The sequence below is a fragment of the Equus caballus genome, chromosome 11, assembly GCF_041296265.1.
Source record: "Equus caballus isolate H_3958 breed thoroughbred chromosome 11, TB-T2T, whole genome shotgun sequence".
Classification (NCBI taxonomy): domain Eukaryota; kingdom Metazoa; phylum Chordata; class Mammalia; order Perissodactyla; family Equidae; genus Equus; species Equus caballus.
In genome coordinates, this window is record NC_091694.1 from 17407414 (window position 1) to 17426058 (window position 18645).

General features: G+C 40.3%; 1 protein-coding gene across 4 annotated transcripts in view; it reads left to right on the forward strand.

The window, feature by feature from the left end:
• The first annotated feature begins 572 nt into the window (after positions 1-572).
• The window catches only part of KANSL1 (KAT8 regulatory NSL complex subunit 1), a 175392-nt gene continuing 157319 nt past the window's right edge, over positions 573-18645 (forward strand). The window contains exons 1-2 of one of the 4 annotated variants that reach the window (XM_070226067.1): positions 573-663; positions 2232-2370. The gene's annotated coding sequence lies outside the window, so the exon portion shown is untranslated. Of the gene's footprint in view, positions 664-1176; positions 1463-2231; positions 2371-18645 lie in introns of those variants that run through there. The other 3 variants (XM_070226063.1, XM_070226064.1, XM_070226066.1) reach the window with 3 other exon arrangements.

Below are 18645 nucleotides of genomic sequence, written 5' to 3' on the forward strand. Positions count from 1 at the left end.
CCCACCAGGCCCCTTCCACACTCAGCTCCTCTCCCAGGAGGAAACCACTGTTGCCAGCTCCTAGAGGAATTTTTGATTCCTTCTTATATTGGCTATATCTCAAAGTCCTTCCCTGTCTGTGAGATGTGTGCCCTTTCCTTTCCAGGCCCTCGTGACCTTCTCTCTGGTTGACTTTATATGTAAGTATTTGTATGTGTATATTTTATACACATATATAAAATCTCCCCCTATGGCCTTCCGGCTTGAGTTTTCATCACGTCGCTTCCTGGATGAAGAACCTACAGGGGTGAGGGGCCGGGGTTGGGGGTGATGGAGAAGAGGATCTAAAGGGGACTTAGGTAGGGGGTTCGGAGTGACAGATTGGTGAGAAGCTCTACCAGGATTCCTATTTCTATTCCTCCCATCTCCGGGCCCCTCCCAGTCCTCTCGTCCCAGTGTCTCTCGCTTCCAAGAGCCGAGACAGAGACAGAGACAGCGAGATATACAGAGACAGAGACGCCGAGGCACCAGCATCCCTCTCCCCCTTCTGTCCCGCCCCACCGCTCTGACGGACATCCGCCATTAGCCAATGGCGCTCACGATATGCCCCGGAAGGGCCAATGAGAGACAGAGGAGGGCGGAAGATTCCCCGCCCCCACTTCTAGGCTTGGTTGAGCCGTGCAGGTAGGTCCGGGGCCGGGGGAGCAGCCGTTGGCACTGGTGCCCCGGGGGGTGAGGGCGCGAGTCCGTAGGGGTGATGGTGGGAAAGGGGAGGCGGCCCAGACGGGGAGAGCCTGCGGGGGCGGCCCGGCCGGGAGGCGGGGGGCCGAAGGGCCCGGGGAGCGGGCGCCGCCGAGGGCCCTGGAAGCGGCTGGGCTGGGGGAGCGGGGACGCGTGTGTGGGGCACGGGTACCCCCGCCCCGCGCCCACCCGCAGGCCTGGGCCGCGGACTGCCGGCCGAGGGGCCAGGGGCCTGGTGCCCCGGGGGGCGAGCAGGGCTGGGCCCCGGGCCGGGGGCGCCGAGCAGAGTCCGGGGCGCCAGGCCGAGCCGAGGTGGGACGGACCGACGCCGAGAGGAAGGGAAGCTGCATCCCGCGGGCCGCCCCTCCTGAAGCGAGCCGGGACCACGGCCGCAGGCGCCCCTGCCGGAGCCCGCTGCTCCCCGCGCCCCCTCCCAAACAATGGGGTTGGGGCAGCAGGAGTCGCCCCTCTGCGGGCAGGGGGGTAGGTTTGGGACTGGGGTCCACGGTGGGGGAGGGGTGGGGAGTCGGGCTCTCCCCTTTCTCCTCTCCCCTTGGTTTTCGCGGTGGGGATCATGGAGGAGCTATTAAAGCCTCCTGAGACGGGTCAAGAGTCAACCCCGCCCCCCACCCCGCAAAAAAAAAAAAAAAAAAAAAAAAATCCGACGAGCGGTGAGGAAAGTGATGCCAAGTCTTCGAAGCCGAAGTGACAAACGCATAGCAAGAACAAATCCACTCCAGAGGTTTTTATTTTTAATTTTTCTTTAAAATGAGGGTACTGTAGTCTTCGATTTTTAGAAATTTATTTTACAGAGGTGGGTGCTGTTATTTTTGTCCCTACCCGGGCAAGCCTCCATTTTAAGCGAAGCAGTAACTGGTTAAGCTGGAATTTTCATTCAGGCCGAGGACTTGAACAAGGATTCTACAAGAGGTCATTTAAGCCGTCCTCCTACCTCCAGGCAAACTTAATCCTCAAAATTAAGTTGTTTGGTCTGTTTTTAAAAATCTCTGGGAAAGAAGGGTCTTTTATTTGCTTCTAGCACTTCAGTCAAGAATAGATTTTATTTTTCACATAGAATTGGCTCTGAAACTTAAGCTTAATAGATTTTAGGAGAATTGGAATGATCAGAAAGGTTTTAATTTAGTAAATAAAATTAAACGTGGCAAGGGTCTTTCTTAAAAGGTCAGTTAAATGACTTTTCGATAGTGTTTCTGAAGTACCCTGGACAATCATTTTTCTGTCTGGGATTTTGGTTTTCTAATTTTTTGGTAAGCAGTTTTGTGTTATCTAAAATATGTGTTAGACATTTAGTACAGTTTTTATGTAAATATATTTCTACATATGTATGGGGATACACATACACACATTTGCCCTTTTCCGAAGGGGACTGTTTTTTGTACATCTTTTTTGGATGGTGAGGCAAGTAGTACTTCAAATCTGTTTCTAGATAGCTTAAACTATTTGCTTGTTCTTGATTAGTTTTTAGTCTAAATGAAAATCCTCTCTTTCAGATACCTTCTTGAAACAAAAAATTTTCCTACCTGCTTATCCTTGGTGACTGAAGGATTACTAAGACTCCCTTCTTGATTATTTCTGAGTATTGTCTGAACTATTCCTGACACTATGAATGCTATGTGGGTGCCTCTTAAGGTAAGACATGTTAACTTCTTAAACTAAAGGCCTCATTTTCTTTCTTTTTTTTTTAGAATTGAGAATATCCTAATTCTTAAATTTGCAGTTCTTCAACCCTCTTTCTGACACTCTTTTCCCCTCAAAAACTACTGTTGTGTTTGCTTTCTAGGACTGCTCGGCTACTCCTTACTTGGTATTGCTACTATTTTTGATGATTGGTGTTAAAATATTAATGAATTTCTCAAATTAACTTTGTTATAATGATGTGTTTGTTATTTAACTTTAAATTGGGACAACCTACATAGTTGTACAATTCTCTTCCAATCTCAGGAGGATGGATTGGCAATTCAGACATCCAGGTCCACTTTCAGTCAAAGGTACTAGGGTGTGTCCCACTCTTGCGAATGTGTAGCTGATTCATATGTTACAAAAGATGTGTCATTAACCATTTGTTTACTCTGAAACTTCAGATAGTATGTTAGAACATTCTACGATCTCTTGGTTTACATGTACAACTCTTGCAGAGTTCTCCGGCTGCTCCCTAGTCCTTTGCATGAGAATTTACACTGTTTTTCTCAACAGGTAGCACTTTGTGCCAAGTTTAATCTCACAGGATAAACCTCTTTTGGGCAGTGTGGACAGATGATCTTTGGATGAAAAAGCTCTTGTTGATACAGTGGTTCTCCAGTTCTTGGCTCTTTCTAATCTCTTGTACATAGGTGGCCAAAGGACGCTCCGTTAGGAGTAAGCAGAGGGCAAAGCTTAAGACGTACATAGGGAGGAAAGTGGGAGGAAGGATGGAGAAAGATAAGGAGTGATGGAAGCCCTCCAGCAGCTTCACCAGGCAACACACGTTGCCTTTCTTTGGAGCTAGATACTAGCGTAGGTAAGATTGTTGTGTAGTAATCTGCCCCGTGGAATTTCAGATTAATGCAGTGAATAAATCAGAGAATAATACAGTCTATGTCACTTAACTGTTTGGACCGTGGGAAATCTTTAGGTAAATGCAGACTGAGATCTCATCTTCACTTCTGTTCCAGCTGCTATTGTTGGATAGTGAGTGCTTATGTTAGTATAAAGGAAGCCAAAATGACACAGTTTTTCCAGCCATTATCCCTGTAGGGTTGGAGGGCTTGCATGGGGAACCCAGCCAGAAGTCCTGAACCCGTAGGAATTGGAGGACCTTGCACAAAAGTATTTCTCTTTGGTACCAAGTGTTTAGTGCCAGGAGCTGGTGGCCTCTGTCCTCTTTAGGAAGCAAGCAAGGGGATATCAGCGGGTGCTGGTTCTCTAGAAATCCAAGGAATTTGGGATCAATACATTGGATTTTATTTTACAGTTTCCTTGGTTTTAACTAATGTAGGGTACATAGAGGCCTGCTTTTTAAGTATAAATGATGTTTAAGATTTTTCCTCTAAATCTCTGAACCTGGGGTATTATAGCTCCACAGTAACCCCGGAAGTTGTATGAAAGGCCTCTGGCGTGGCAGGAATACAGAATGGAAGTCAGTGCTCCATACTGTGTGAGTTACCACCTGTTAACTACTTAACAATGTAGTTGTGTGGCCCCTTTAATTTTATGTTCCCTACCAACCCTTTGATCAGTGGAAGACCTCTTCTGAGTCTAAACAATTTTTTATTTGCTAACATTTCCTTCTCCTTTTGTTAACTTAAAAATTGTAGCGTTTGATCTGGGCAGGAAAAAAAGGCACTTTTTTGAGGGAAGAGGATAGCATAGAATTTATAGGACAGAAAATAAAAAGGGAGAGGGAGAGCTTTGTTCTCTTTTTCAGTGGTGAATGTCCTTAAAATGTTTCTGAGGTGTATTTTCAGATTATAGCTACTTATTTTTAAGTAAAAAAAGAATGGCACGCTAATTAAAATGTATACTTTGGAGCCAAAATGTTCGTTTTCTAGTTCTTACTCTTTGTTTCTGATTATCTTATTTCAGAATGAACTCTAGTTCTGTCGGGCGTTACTTAAATGTTAGACCTGAACATGCGCTTGTTTCCCTGCTTGTAGAAAATAGTGCTAATGCTCACCCTTTTCACAACCCAAATACCAAGGAAAAATAACTGCAAAAAACTCCTCAGTATAAGGCGTCTTTGTTAATTAGAAGTTCCCATGAAAATTATTTACCCCTTTTTCTCTGTATCAGGGGTCTACAGCTTTTTTATTGCTAGCCCTGACTAAGCAATGTCAGTGATGTGTGATGTTTCTAGGGCTGGTTCTCGGGGCTGGGGCATGGGTGAGATGGGAGAGGAAGGGAGGAGGAGGAGAGTTGGGCAAGTTGGAGAAAAGAGCAAAGTGAAGATGAGGAGGCAGAGCGAAGAGATGTGTGGTCTTTGGTGTGTGATGTGGTGCCACCATCAGCTGTTAGGCACTGCCGGTTGCCTTACATGCTAGACTGGACTGTGATGAAAGAATTAAAAATTATTCTTGACGAACAAAAAGACAATTAAAATATTCAATATGATGTGGAAAGATCTCCATGATAGAAAGTCAAGTGATACAACCAAGATGCAGAATGGCATGTATGATATGTTGCCTTTTATGTTTTTTTTTTTTTATAAAAAGGAGAAAAGAAAATTTGTATTGGCTTCTTGTATATGCATTAAAAAAAACTTTAGAGGAATAAACAAGGAAATGGTGACAGTGGTTGCCTGTTAAGCCTAGGAACTGGGCAGGTAGAGGAAGCAGTGGGAAGGAGACTTCTCACTGTATTATATTTTTTTATACTCTGTGATGTTTGTATCAAAATCAATAAATTAAATACAAAATTTAAAAAACCTTAAAAAACAGTATCTCAGTCCCTCCATCTTTTCTTCTCCTCTTGTATCTTGAAGTCAGAAACAGCAAGGGGCCACCACTGAGAGAGCAGAGAGCTCTTGAGCAGAGGTTGAAGGGGTACATACACAAAGGGTACCATAGTGTAGGACGCATGTTCTCCTGGCCTCTTGAAGAAGTTAGAATTTATAGATGTATATTTCTAGTATTGAATTGCAAGGTCAAGCATTAAAAAATTTACTTGCTTTTTAAGTTTTAGTTCAAAAAGAGTTTCATTGTTTATTCGTTCCCCTGAGTTAGCAATTAGAGACACTGTCATGTTCTTGGTTGTGTGATCTTGGGCAAATTTTTAATCTGTCTGAGATTCAGGGTCCTCCTTTGTGCTGGAAATAATATTAACATTTACTTCAGAGGATTGTTGTGTATATTATATCTGTAGAGGACATAATGTCTGGCTCAGTGAACTGCAACTGTTCTTATAATAATTACTGTTAGTAATAGTTCCTTATAGCCTTGTGGTAAGAGTGGGGGCTCTGGCTGATGGTTGGCAAGTTCCGTAACCTCTGAGAGCCCTGGTGTCCTCATCTGTAAGAAGGGAATAATTACAGTACCTAGATCTTAGGGTGGACTGTGTGAGGACTAAGTGAGTTTGTTGATGCAAAGTGCTTAGAATAACTCTTAGTATGTGCTCAATAAACAGGAGCTGCTAATTTTCTTGATGGTTGTTTGCTAGGGCTGCTGTAACAAAGTGCCACAAACTGAATAGCTTAAACAACAGAAATTTATTGTCTCGAAGTCTGGGGGCAGGAGTGTGCTCCCTCTGAAGGTGCCAGGGCAGAAACTGTCCCCAGCCTTCGTCTAGTTACTGGTGGTCCTTTGGCCTGTGGCAGTGTAACTCCAGTCTTTACACGGAGTTCTCCCTGTGTGTGTCTCTCTTCAAAATTTCTCCTTTGTAAAAGACAGCGGTCATATTGGATTAGGGCCCACCCTAATGACTTCGTTGTAACTTGATTACCTCTGTGAAGACCTATCTCCGACTAAGGTCACATTCTGAGGTACTGGGGGTAGGAATCCAAAATATCTTTTTTGAGGGGACACAGTTCAACCCATAACAACATCCAGTAGCCTTGTACACATATGTCACTCATCATGGGTGGCAGACCCTCAGCACTTATATGTAGGAAATGAAGATTTTAGTACAAATTGGTTAACATGATTTGAAGAAGTAGATTATTTCTTTAGGCTTTTCATGTATTTATCTTTGATATGTATAGATTTTTGTTATTGAAACTTGAGATTTATATAAAATCAAAACTTTGGAAGGTAAGATTTTTTTTTTTTAGCTATCAGTAAAATTTTGATTTGAAAAATTAAGGTCAAGATTTCAGTCTTGCTCACCATTTCTTTTTTCTTTTTTTTTTTTTAAAGATTGGCACCTGAGCTAACCACTGTTGCTAGTTTTTTTTTTTTTCTGCTGTATCTCCCCAAATCCCCCCGGTACACAGTTGTATATCTTAGTTGCAGGTCTTTCTAGTTGTGGCATGTGGGACACCACCTCAGCGTGGCCTGATGAGCGGTGCCATGTCTGTGCCCAGGATTCGAACTGGTGAAACCCTGGGCCGCCACAGCGGAGCGCGCAAACTTAACCACTCGGCCATGGGGCCAGCCCCGAAAGTTCAGACTTTTTAATATAAAATGTAGACCCTGATGATCTGGCTGCTGCTGACCTTTCTGTTTTGTTTTTAAACCTTACCTTTCACCATTGGCCTCTATGTACCTTTATTTGATGGTTTCCTTTCCAGAAACTTCTAGTGTTGAGACTTAAAAAGGTTATAATTCAGGTGAAAATCTTTCTAAAAGGTATTACCTGCTTCTCTGCCTCCTTAAAGAAAGCAGCCTGTGCAAAATTTTATCTTTTAATAATAATCCAGAATTATTGAAGATCCTCACTATGCCCATCAGTTAGTGTATCATGCTGAAATATCACATACCTTTGGAAACCATGAAATATACGGTATTAGTGGACTAGTGTGTATGTATTACATACTCTTGGGCTATTTTTTATATTCTCTTGTCTGTGATTATCTACTTTCGTGATCTCCTACCTTAGTGTCAGGCTGTTGTTGTCCTTGTTCCAGCCTCCAGCAGCTCTGCCCTCTATTTTAATACTTTCTTTCTGTGGTAGGTTAGGATACCAGCCAACTAAGCTTATATAAATTATTTGCCAAGGAGGAATCTTTAGTGATGGCTGGAGGGACTTTTCTATGGATAAAATATGTGGAGAATGACAGCTTTTTGGCAGTTCAGTGCAAAATGATGTGGTTTTGCTTGTGTGCGTTTTATGGAGAGGAAGGGTCCGTTGCTCTCATCAGATTTTTGCAGTGGTCTGGGACTGCTCTAGATACATATGTATTGTGAAATTGCTTTGTCAGTTGTCATCAGAGGCTAGTTCCCAGATTCCTTCTCCTGTGTCCCTATCCTGAAGTGAAGAAGTTCTTAGTAGTGGGGAATTGTTTGGGCTGTGGAAGGAAGGGCTGTTCGACCAGGCCGTAGAGAGTGCTGAGCAGGCCGAGGCAGAGCACCAGTGGTACAGGTTGGAGTGGAGGAGAGAAGTCAGGTGGTGGGCAGGAGAGCAGTTCTGGGTGTTGTTGGCTGGTTTGCTCCAGAGGATAAAGGGAGTAGCCATAGTAAGTTCAGGAAGCTCAGAGAATATATTCAGGTATTTGATTTGAAGGAATTGAAAAATACTATCTTTTGTTTTTTTTTGAGGAAGATTAGCCCTGAGCTAACTACTGCCAATCCTCCTCTTTTTGCTGAGGAAGACTAGCCCTGAGCTAACATCCGTGCCCATCTTCCTCTACTTTTTTTATATGTGGGACGCCTACAACAGCATGGCATGATGAGCGGTGCCATGTCTGCACTGGGGATCCGAACCGGCGGACCCCAGGCCACCAAAGCGGAACATGTGCACTTAACCACTGCGCCACTGGGCTGGCCCCGAAAAATACTATCTTTTAAAAAAAGTCTTTTTTGTAAACAGTCTAGTAATTTTAGTTTTTGTTAGATTTTTTTCTTGCTTAGAAATCATCTTGTGAAATGTTTGCAACCTAGAGCATAGTTTAATAAGTGAGACAGCCAGATGAGAGTGAAAACAGGGGTAAAAGAATCAAATACAAAATATAAATTAACGTTATGCTTTCTTCCTCCTTGTAGGGACCTCTCACTGTTCACTTGTCTCTTCCCACCCAATTTTCAACTTCCTATTCCTGTTGGCTTTTGTTCCTTAGCTTATAACACACTCAAATCTCTTTCACTTTTTAAGAGTACAGAACCCTTAAACTGCAACCACTGGTCCCTGTCCAGTTTTTACCTACGTGTTCCACTGAACCTGCCCTTAAAAAGTCATCCCTATTGCCAAATTCAGAGGCTCCTTTTCTGCCTTGCCTTCTGAGGCCCCTTGTAGTCTCTGACACTGTGGACCATTCCCCCTGACTGTGGTGGTGGTGGTCCCTCCTGGCCTGTTGTCTTCATTTCTGAGAGCATTGTAGAGTAGTGATACGGAACATGACTCTGGAGCCAGACTCCTAGATTCAAATTTTAGTTCTACCGCTTAATTGTGCAACCTTGGGAAAGTAATTTAACCTCTCTGTGCCTCAGTTACTTCATCCAAAAACTGGGGGAAATAATAAAATAATAGCACCTACCTCACAGAACTGTTGTGAGGAAGAAATGAATTAATGCATGAAAAGCACATAGAAGAGTACCTGGCACACAGTGAGGTACAAGTGATGTGATTGCTGGCTCTTTCTGTCATCGTTGTCAGCTCTGGCTGCTCTTTCTCACTTTTCTTTGCAGACTCTTTTCCTCACTCATGTCAGTGTTTGCGTTGTCTTGCCCTCTCTCCTCTTACCCTGTGCAGTTCCTGGGAGATATCTTAGGTAAGTTTGTGTTTCACATGGCATCCATATACTGATGATTTGCAAATGCTTTTCCAGCTCTGCATGATCTCCTGATCTCTAGTCCCATACACACAGCAGCCTCTTGGACATCTCTGCTTGCATGCCCCATGTTCATTTCAAAATGACCTCATCATCTGTTTTCCCAAGTCTGACCTCTTCCTCTATTCATGTCTTGGTGAATGGTACCATCACCCACCCAGTCAGTGGAGTCAGGATTCCTTCTTGTGGCAAATTAGTCACCAAGTTCTTGATATCCTAGCTCGTAATGTTTCCCTACTCACCCCCACTTCTCCCTTCTGAGTTCAGCCCTTCATCACCCTTTGCCTGCACGACCTTCAGTTGCCTGCTCATCATTCTTGATTACCTTCTTTCTTCCAAGTTGCTGCCAAAGTGATCCTTGTATAGTGCAGATCTCATCATATGATCATACACCTCCTCCCCTGCGGCTTACCTGGCTTTCAAGTTCAAATGCTTTTGCCAAGCACCTAGGCCCTTGGCGATGCGGGCCCTGCCAGGTCATCTCTACTCCTTCCTGAGCGCTTTGCACTCATTGGTGCGGAATTGCTTGCAGTTGCTTCTGTGCGCCTTGTTGCTCCTTTGCCTCTGGGCCTTCAAGCAAGTGTAGCCTCTGTTTAAAATGCCCTTCACCTTGTTCTAGAAGCTTACTCCTCCTAGTTCTTTAATACCAGTGATGTTAATAACAGTAACAACAGTAGCCGACACTGGGAGCTTCCTGTGTATCCAGGCATTGCCTTCGAGTGTGTGCATACCTAGCACCACTTTTCTTGTGCAGTGATTACAGGTTGGCATCTCTTACCAGCTTAGTGTCTGAGTTCTGTGAGAGTAGGGGCTGTGTCCTGTCTTTTATCATCACTGCTTGCCATGTGATGGGACTTAGGAAATATGTGTTGAATGAATGGCCTAAAGGCTGTATTGCCCAACCTGTGAAGTACATCTTTAGAAGGGTATCAGTGGAAAAGCTGAGTTAGTCATATCCATTTGCCAATCCTGACCTTACCCTTTGGAACTATAGACCCACTTTGTTCAGTGTAAGTTTCGGAATAAGGATTACAAAGCGTTTTTTTTTTTTTTTTTTTTTTTTAATAATCTTGCATTGTATGATGAAGGGCAATGTGTGTTTTTGTTTTCTTATTTTTGCTTTTGAAAAAGAGAGCCAGTTTGCCAACAACCCAGTGTCATCTGGTAGCTGGAACGTTTTCACATTATTAGAATAAAGTATAGGGAAATGAATGTTATTTAGGCTTGTGATACAGGTAGTGTATTTGGCAGTGAACTGATTATAATTTTAGAATTCTTTATGACGTTAGTTCTGATATAGTAGTGATCAGGTGTCCCATTTCTTCTTCTTCATCACAGCTCTGTGAAGTATGAGTTTATACATATAATGTTTTGTCTTTTGTCACCATGTATAAATTGTGTATGCAGCAACAGTCCAGAAAACAGACCAGCTTGATTGTAGCCTACAGTTTATTTTTATCTAGGTCTTGATTGTGGTAGTAACTTTTTGGCCAGCAGGGGGAGCAGAAGTTCCTGATAACGTTGCTCCATCTCACCTGGTTTTCAGAATTTTGTTAGAGCCAGAAGAAAGCTAAGAGCTGTGCTGACACAGGACATGATCAGAGTTCACAAAAAAGAAATACAGATGACCAAGAGCCATATGAGAAAGATTTTTATTCTGATGAGTAATCAAAGGAATGCAGGTTAAAATGATGTACAGTTTTTTTAACCTATCATATTGGCAGTTAAACTATGCTGTCAAAGGTAGTTAGGGGGCAGTTTCCCAAACTGCTGGTAGATGTGTGCATTGGCCCAAGTTTTCTGGAAAGTATTTTGGCAACAAATATTGAAAAATCTAAAGATGTCCTTTTACCCCAATAATTCCACTTGTAGGAATTTATCTTACGGAAGAAAAAAATAGAGATACATAGAAAGATTTGTGAACAAACATAGTCATTGTAGCATTATTTATACTAGTGAGAAGTGAGAATCAACTTAAGTGAGGTGCAAGATTAATGGATAATAATTATGGCATATTTAAAGGTGGTCAATTATAGCCATAAAACAATATTTTGGAAGAACTTTTAATGTCTTAGAATGTTGAGTATATCATAAATTAAAATTTCAGGATGGAGAGCTATATAAGGATGATTTTAAATGTATCAAAGATAAAGAATGTGTGTGTATATATATATATGTGTGTATATAAAACACATACATACATACATAGATAAAAGAATGAAAGGAACTATACCCCCAAGCCTCGCAGAGTCGCAGAGTCTGTTAGACGGGGCTATCAGCCAATTGTTCTGTCTCAGTAGGCACCAAGGGGTGTTTTGAGGTGAGGCATTGTTATCTTAGAAGATGTTATCTTCTAAGAGGCCTCAGAAACTTAAGGCCTCACCTCAGACATCACTACTATCCTATAGGAACCCAGAATGGACTTAATATAGATACATTTATGCATATCTTTTCTTTAGTATTCTAAATACCTCTTGGTGATAACACATTCCACAAGTTTCTTTTTATCTATTGTGGAAAAACTCTACCTTTTCAAGTTTAAAAGCTTAATATGTTGTACCGAGATTTGATGAATAAACTAGTATTGATACATTTTCTGATTTTGATCATAGTGCCCCTTGGCTTTCATGTTTCTCAATTGAATATCATTTTTATTTATTTATTTATTTATATTGAGGTCACATTGGTTTATAACCTTATATAAATTTCAGGTGTACATCATTATATTTCTACTTCTGTATAGACTACATCATGTTCACTACCAAGAGTCTAGTTGCCATTCATCACCATACAGATGTGCCCTTTCACCCCTTTTGCCCTCCCCCCACGTGCCTCTTCTGGTAACCACCAGTCTGTTCTCTGTGTCTATGTGTTTCTTTATGAAGATGATTGATTTTAAAATGTGGTCTCCGGTAAAACCTCCTTCAGCCTCTTAGTGCTTCCATTTACACGTCTCTGGATGTTTGTCAGCATTGTTTTGCCTTCCTGGATTTGTGGTAACCAATCAGAACTGCATTTCAGATATAGCTAAATTATGATTTGTTAGAAGAACAGGAAAATATATTCTATTTGTAGTCTTTTCCTTGTTGTTACCAATAGAATTTGCAACTATTTTCCCCCTTTTTGCATAGACCATCACAGTGTCTTTAGGGAACATTCTATAATTATTCAAAAATTCCTTTTTTGACTGGAAGCAAGTCATGAATCCTTTAGGTACAACTTAGATTTTTTCCTGTAAATGCCTTATTTTTGTTTGTCCATGCGGTAATACCTGCCATTTTCCTACCTGCAGTATTTCAGCCTCTTGTATCTCACTGGGCTCTTAGAGGTAATTCAGGGAAAGAATCACCTTGTTAGTTCAGTCTGATGGTTAGAAAGCTGGACCTTATGTTGAGTTGAAATGTACCTCTCTGCAATTTCCACTTTGGGCCTAATTTTGTCTACACAGGAACTGACAACTTTCACGCTTTCCAAAGTATTCTTTAAGCTGAAAATAAATCCTAGTTTTTGCAAATGTTTCTCATTTGATACACTTAAAAATCCTTTCCACCTTTCAGTTCCTTATTTTTCTAACTCGGTGTAGTATTTTACTGTTAGGAATGAGGAATTTGCTGTATATCTTTCATATAATTTATTAAAGTGTTAAATATAGCATTTCCAAAACATTACCTAACATCAATCTTTTGCTTATACTTCTTCATTTAGGGTATTGCTTCAGCATCCACTTGTAATTTTCTGTCTAAATCACACTCCGTCTATGGTAAATATTCTCAATTTTGTGGTCACTCAGGTTTTTAAAAAATAGCCTTTTATTTAGATTCCTATCAAGACTTTTATAAAAGCCTGCATAAATTGTATCCACATACTTACTTTCTCCTCAGAGAATTTGGGTGGACTGGTGTGGCATGATTTTCTCTTTTAGAAGCTATGTTGTTTTTTCCTCAGAATGTTATTCATGCTGATATGTCTTCTGATCCCATCCTCGCTCAGAGATTTGACACTTAGCCGATTTGAAGCTCGAGGCCAGAGCCCTTCTCTTGAATAGATGGGAGTTACGTTGGTGGCATGTTTTTGTTCAGCAAATATTTATTAAGTGCGTAACTATGTCAGGAGTGGGGAAAGGGGCTGCGTAAATGTTGTTGATAAAGGAAACAGATCCCCACCTGGGGCTTATAGGCAATCACTCCTCTCATATGACTGTCAGCCAGTAGGTTCTTCCCTGCAGTTTTATAATTTTGTACTTAAATTCTTCGAAAATACAGAGAACACTTTGGGACTCCATGACTACCTAACATCTAATGTATTAGTTTGGAAGCATCTTCTTTGTTTAATGATGAATTAATTTGATTCACTATTAGTGATTTGAATGCTTTAAAGAGTAATTTAGAAATAGGTTTTTTTCCTCATACCTTCCTCAGTAGATACTGAAGCAGATTAAAGTTAGGCCCATCAGCTGTCTTGCTTTTATCACTGTTTATACCCTATTTATCAAGTGACCCCTCCAGTATTTATTTGGCATCTGGCTTTTTATATGTTTAAACCACCTCTTTGTGGCTTTGCATTTTCTTGCAAGGTTTTAATTATTGTTTTGCCTACATGCTGCAATTTATGGTCTTTTATTGCTTTTCCTCATTTTTGTAGTCTTTCTATTTTGAGAAAAGTTGTTTTCTTTCTCTTCTCCCCACCCCCATGCCACTTGGCAATTTAAAAATTTTGGTTGACCACCTGACTTTTTGATCTCTTGCATTCAGTAAAGTATTTTAAAGTCCATCTCTGTGCTTCGTATTACACATTTGCTTTTTAAACATAGTTTTAATTTCACCTAACGTCTAGATTTCTTTTCTAAAATTGGGTAACCATATATAATACATTTTTAGTTTTTCCTGACTCAACAGAATGTTGGTTAAGTGTGTTTTTTATTTCTATTACTAGTGGGTAATATATGCCAGTTTCTGCTTATAATTTAGAACCAAGTTCTTTTTTTAAAAAAAAAATATTGGCACCTGAGCTAACAACTGTTGCCAATCTTTTTTTTTGTTTTGTTTTTTCTCCCCAAATCCCCCCAGTACACAGTTGCATATTTTAGTTGTGGGTCCTTCTAGTTGTGGCATGTGGGATGCCGCCTCAGTGTGGCCTGATGAGCGGTGCCATGTCCATGCCCAGGATCTGAACCAGCGAAACCCTGGGCCACCGAAGCGGAGTGCGCGAACTTAACCACACGGCCATGGGGCCGGCCCTAGAACCAAGTTCTGTGTGTATGTTTTAGTAATTTCTGACTTTTTTCAAGAAAGCATTTATTGTATTATTTAAAATTTTATATCAGTTTCCTCCCAAAGACGTTTTGTGTTTTTAAACACATAGATAGTGGAACCACACATTATTGTTATTATTGTAGTTTTCAGGTTTCTGAATCATAGAGCTTTAGAGTTGAAAAGAAACCTTGATTTAAGTTAGTCAAGCTCTCTTGTTTTCTGCGTGACGAAACTGAGAGCAGTGAAATCATTTGCCCAGAGTCACAAAGCTACTTAGTGGTGGAGCTAGACTTTGCATGGCAGTCCAGCGTTAATTATATCAGTCTAGTGATTACTTGGGGATAGACTTACATGCTCATCACATTTACATTGGACCATATGCAAACAAAAAAGAATTGTTCATTTATGGGGGAAAAATCAAATGGTCCATCTGGCTTGGAAATGAGTTGAATAATCAGTGCATTCTTCTCTGCTCAGCACATGCTCCTCCTCTCAGATCCTGTGTTTGTGATCAGGGCATCTTCTTTCTACTCTGGATAGTGCTGGGCTCACAATGTCAGATTTTTTCTCTTTAAACTACCTTTTATAGAGAAAGCTTGCCAACTATCTGTTATAATATTCTTTGGGCAGAGTATAATATTGTTGCTTTTATTTAAGCTTCTAAAATAATAGTACATTCCACTCCTATCTCACTGAAGACAACCCTTCCAGTAATAGGATTTTGTGTTCCTTAAACTCTTCACTCACTTGCTGATGTCCTAGTTTGTATCATTCCTGTAGATGACTGATTGTGTCGATGACGTCTTGGGTTTTCCTCATTTCATTCTCACATAGAGTAATTGAGAGTAACTTGAGTTTGAACCTAATTTTTGTTTACATATACTACTGGCAATGAGTTTGCAAATGTAACATGAAAGCAAATTAGTGCTCTGAGGTAATCAAAACATGGCAGAGTTATGGCTTGTCTTTTCCTGACATTTTTACAAGTGGCCCAACATTTTTTTTGCAAAGTGAAATTGTTTAGAAATTGAGTGTTATTTTGGCTTCATCCTTTTTTTTTTAAACAGCTTTATTGAGATATATTTCACATATCATAAAATATACCCATTTAAAATAAAATACACAGTTGTGGTTTTTTTTAGTGCATTTAGAGTTGTGCATCCACCACCACAATCTAATTTTAGAATGTTTTCAACACCCCAAAAAGAAACCCTGTCTCTATTAGCAGTCACTCCCTACTCTGTTTTGTCCCCCAGCCCCTGGCAACCACTAATCTACCTCCCGTCTCTATGATTTGCCAATGCTGGATGTTATATAGAAATGGAAGCATACATTATTTGCTCTTTTGTGACTAGCTTCTTTGTTAGCTTGTTTTCAGGGTTCATCTGTCTTCTATCATATATCAGTACTTCGTTCCTTTTTATAGCTAAATAATACTCCATTGTATGAATACACTTCATTTTGCTTATCTGTTTATCAGTTGATGGACATTTGGGTTGTTTCCATCTTTTGGCTATTATGAATAATGCTGCTAGAAGCATTCTTGTACAAGTTCTTTTTGGACATCTCTCTTTAGTTCTCTTGGGTATACACCTAGGAGTAGAATTATTAGGTTATATGGTAGCTCTGTTTAACTTTTTGAGGAACCACCCAACTGTTTTCCAAAGCTGCTACACCATTTTACATTCCCACCAGCAATGATGAGAGTTCCAATTTCTCTACATCCTTGTCAGCACTTGTAATTGTCTATCATTCTGATTATAGCCATGCTAGTGGGTGTGAAGTGGTATCTCGTGGTTTTGAATTTATGTTCTTGATGACTAATGATGATGAGATCTTTTCATGTGATTATTAGCCATTTCTGTATCTTCTTTGGAGAAATGTCTGTGTCTGCCAAATTCTTTGCCCTTGTTTTCACTGGATTGTCTTTATTGTTGAGTTGTAAGAGTTCTTTATATATTCTGGATACAAGTCTCTTGTCATATATGATTTTCAGATATTTTCTCCCATTCTATGGGTTATGTTTTCACTTTATTGATGGGGTCCTTTAATGCAAAAAATTTTAGAATTTTGATGAAGTCCAATCTACTTATTTTTTCTTGTCCACTTGTGCTTTTGGTGTCATATCTAAAAACCATTGCCTAACCCAAGATAATGAAGATTTACTCATTTCTTCTAGGAACTTTATGGTTTTAGCTCTTACATTTAGGTCTGTGATCCATTTTGAGTTAATTTTTGTGTATGTTGTGAGATAGGGGTCCAACTTCATTCTACTGCATGTGAATATACAGTTGTCACAGCACCATTTGCTGAAAAGACTACCCCTCCCCCAATCCCCCCAGTGAATTGTTTTGGTACTCTTGTCAAAAATCAGTTTACTGTAAATGTGATGGTTCATTTCTGAACTCTCAACTATTCCATTGATCTCTATGTCTCTCCTTATGCTAGTACCACACTGTCTTGATTTCTATAGATTTGAATTAGGCTTTTTTTCCCCCTGAGAAAGATTAGCCCTGAGCTCACATCTGTGCCAGTCTTCCTCCACTTCATATGTAGGTCACTGCCACAGCATGGCTGACGAGGGGTATAGGTCCACACCTGGGATCTGAACCCTTGAACCCGGGCCACCAAAGCAGAGCATGCCAAACTTAACCACTACACCACAGGGCCAGCCCCCTGAATTAGGTTTTAAAATCAGGAAGTGCAAGTCCTTAAACTTTGTTCTTCTTTTTCAAAATTGTTTTGGGTATTCTGGGACTAAATTGAATCTGTAGATCAATTTAGGGAGTATTGCCATCTTAATAATGTTACATCTTCTGATCCATGAACATGGGATCTGTTTCCACTTAATTAGGACTTCTTAACTTCTTTCGACAATTTTTGTAGTTTTCAGAATTTTTGTAGTTTTAAAATAAATTTATACTTATTTTGTTTATTTATAAGTTTTATTCTTTTTGATGCTATTGTAAATGGAAGTGTTTTTCTTTATTTTCAGATGGTTCATTGCTAGTGTATCAAAATACAATTGATATTTATGTAGTGATCTTGTATCCTGTGACATGGATGGACTTGTTTATAGCTCTAATAGTTTACTTCTGGGTTCTTTAGGATTGTCTATATACAAGATTATGTCATGTACAAATAAAAGTAGTTTTACTTCTTCCTTTGTAACCTGAATGCTTTTTATTTATTTTTCTTGCCTAATTGCCCTGGCTGGAGTATCCAGTACAATGTTGAATGGAAGTGGTGAGACCAGACATCCTTGTTTTGTTTTTGATCTCAGGGAGAAAGTACTCAGTTTTTCTCCATTAAGTATGATATTAGCTGTGGGTTTTTCATAGATACCTTTTGTCAGGTTGAGGAAGTTTTCTTCAGTTCTGGTTTGTTGTGTGTTTTTATCCTGAAAGGGTGTTGGATTTTGTCAAATGCTTTTTCTGCATCAATTGAGATGATTGGGTAGCTTTTAGCCATATTACATTAATTGACTTTCAGGTATTAAACCAACCTTGAATTCCTAAGATTAATCACACTTAGCAAAGATATACAATCCTTTTTATATGCTGCTGGATTTGTTTGCTAGTGTTTTGTTGAGAATTTTTACATCTATATCCCTAAGGGATATTGGTCTGTAGTTTTTTTGTGATGTCTTTGGTTTTGGTATCAGGGTAATAATAGCCTTATCAAAGAAGTTGAGATACGCTCTTGACTTCATCTTGAAATAATTTTGGTTTAACTTTGGACATTCATTTGACAATAATAAATTCTAATTGCCTAATTACTGAATGAAGATAATTAATATTTAAGAGATGATGTGTTATTGAATTTGTGGCAGTCAGAAGACCTAGAAGTTTCCTCCACAGGGCAATAGCAAATATTTGAGAATGAAAGGAGGATACAGAATTAAATACAATTGGATTATGTCACAAATTTTCTTTTTTTTTTTAAAAGATTTTATTTTACCTTTTTCTCCCCAAAGGCCCCAGGTACACAGTTGCGTATATTTAGTTGTGGGTTCTTCCAGTTGTGGCATGTGGGATGCTGCCCCAGTGTGGCCTGATGAGCAGTGCCATGTCCGCGCCCAGGCTCCGAACCGGTGAAACCCTGGGCCGCCACAGCAGAACGTGAGAACTTAACTGCTTGGCCATGGGGCAGCCCCACAGATTTTCTTTTTCTAGATCTTTTGCCAATCTTGAGACATTCTGGGTAGAACTTCCAAGTCCAGCACTTTAGATCCTTGCCCGCTACTTAGTTCCCTTA